This window comes from Triticum dicoccoides, chromosome 5A, assembly GCF_002162155.2.
Source record: "Triticum dicoccoides isolate Atlit2015 ecotype Zavitan chromosome 5A, WEW_v2.0, whole genome shotgun sequence".
Lineage (NCBI taxonomy): Eukaryota > Viridiplantae > Streptophyta > Magnoliopsida > Poales > Poaceae > Triticum > Triticum dicoccoides.
In genome coordinates, this window is record NC_041388.1 from 570,276,616 (window position 1) to 570,279,095 (window position 2,480).

General features: G+C 44.0%; 1 pseudogene; it reads right to left on the reverse strand.

Annotated features, from left to right (window-relative positions):
• Nucleotides 1–204: 204 nt before the first annotated feature.
• On the reverse strand, nt 205–2,480 carry LOC119300017 (annotated as a pseudogene).

Below are 2,480 nucleotides of genomic sequence, written 5' to 3' on the forward strand. Positions count from 1 at the left end.
AAAATGTATGCAAATAATAGATATAAATTTAAACATATGTCCTTATTATTTTATCAAATAAATAGCAATCCATGTATATAAATACAATACTGAGATTCCAGGCCTGGGAAGAACCATGCAGGACCCTTAAGTAAGTTTAAACACAAGGATTGTGTAATGTTACAATTCTCGCTTCCTCAGTTTAAGTATAATTCCATTTTTCATCTATAGTATACAAGATGGCTTGGGCTGGATGATCTGCCCTTCCACCACCTCGACATCAAAGTTCCACAACACAGTCGCAACGACGGTCTTCATCTGCATAACAGCAATCTCCTTGCCAGGGCAGATCCTCGAGCCTGAGTTGAAGGCCAAGAACTTGTGAGATGGTACGTACCTCAGGGTGTTGCCATCCTTTGAGAACCACCTAAGAGGCTCGTACAAAGCAGCTCTGGTTCAAAGATCATCATGGCACCCGTACTCGCGGGTACTTTGCGTGATGCAATGGGTGAGAGTTGACTGCGGATAATTGATACAATGCCAGGGTTCTGGGCGAGGTTGTAGAAGACCCAGGGTAGAGTGGTACCAATCGTGTCCCGCCCAGCAAGCATGAAGCTGAGGAGCACCGCATGGAGAAAGTCATTGTCTGTGTATTCTGGGTCATTTATGTAGGAAGATAGAATATCCTCGTGTTCATCATCATTACTCAATGCACATCTTCCCCCATTGAGAGTTATCTTACTCCTCTCCTCGATCATCTCTGCAGCAAATCTTCTTAGCACCGTGTGCGCCGTGTGAAGCTTCCTCTCGAAGCCGATGTTTAGGCGCCTCATTGCCTTCCAGAAGAGGCTGGAATTAAGTGTCGGATAAATCCCACCTCCATGACCGTGTCCATCGCGACCGCGACATCCATGGGTGGCATCGACATGTCTAAGGAGAAGGACAGGAGGCCAGGGTCCACGCCAAAGAGAGGTGTGGCAGCCAAGTCAAACATAAACCTGGAAAACACTTCTTGCATGTCGAACGGAGTGCCGGTGCTTGCCAGGTGGGAAAATAATGGTAGAAGGCCATTCTCCACCTTGTCACGGCAGCAAGTTGCTATACTAGCAACCAACCATGGGCTGCTAAGCACGCTCTGGATTTTTGCGCGCGGCCGAAGAGAGGGTGCACCATCAATGGTGAAGAGGCTACCAGCCATGATGTCAAAGATGGCGGCAAATTCTGCTCCCTTGGGGAAGTTGGTGTAGTTTGTGGTGAAGATGTGTCGTACATTCGCGGGGTCGCAGGTGATGAGCAACCGCATCCCGCTCCCAACCGGGCCATGCGCCTTGAAGTTGTGGCCTGATTCGGCAAGCACTATGGAGAGATAGTCATGCAAGTTGTGGGAGTTGGCCAGGAAGGAAGGTAACATGTGCAATATTGGCCAGTTTGTGGGAAGCATTGTTGGGTTCTTTGACCTACTACTATACCTAAAGTAGAAGTACATAGAGACAAGTAGCACAAGAGTGGAGATGAGTAGCTCTTGCGAGAAACTACTCGACATTATTATCATGAGGGTAGTGGGGGGTATGCTATTGTCGTACTACTTTGATTTATGCATCCTGCATTCGAACATGGCGATGGCTTCATTTATAGATAAGTTCCCTCGATCTAAGTCCATTGTGGTGCACGTTGTTTCTCATTGTGAAGTGCATGTTGACTAGCCAATAATTAGCTTGCTACTACAAGAATATATTTGTAGCTCCAACAGAGGTAGTTATACGCTCGAGAAAAGTCTCCAAATCGCACTTAATTAGCAGTTGGTCAGTAACCAATCACTCACCAATTATGAAATATAATAGTCTTTTTGCTTATTTGGTGGTGGATGTCTATCTTGAGATAGTTAGCCGTACCTATTCTTTCTAAAACTATAAAAATTAAAAACATAATAGCTAATGAACCTTCAAAGCTACTAGTCAAACTATGGTATCTTTTTCATGGAACTTGGAAGTTGAATTTAGGCAAGGATCTTTGATCACGATGGATGTAAACATAGAGGGTTTTCTTCCCACGAGCTACCGGTACCGGTCACATTAGCAGTGATGGAAACTGGTTTTGTTGAAGTTATTATGGCCCATCCACTTTGGTCTATATTAATTTACGCCGTTGTCAATATTATTATCATCACTATAGTGATATATATTTATATCCATCATGATCATAGGCTACTAGGAAGGAAATAATGAAATGACAAGCACTCTCACCGGTCCTTTTTTATCTGCATATAAGTTTTGTCCGAAGTCAAAATATCTTTACTTTGACCGAACTTCTAAAAAAAGTATCAACATTCATGAAGCCAAATCAATACTTTAGGTTCACTAGCACAAATGCCCATGCGTTGCAACGGGTGAAAAAAACCACACTTTTCTAACCCAATTGCTAAAGACCCCCCACCCCCATTCCTCATTCCACGATCCACCGCTAGGCATGATGACATGAACAAACTCTTTGAAATCCTCCAT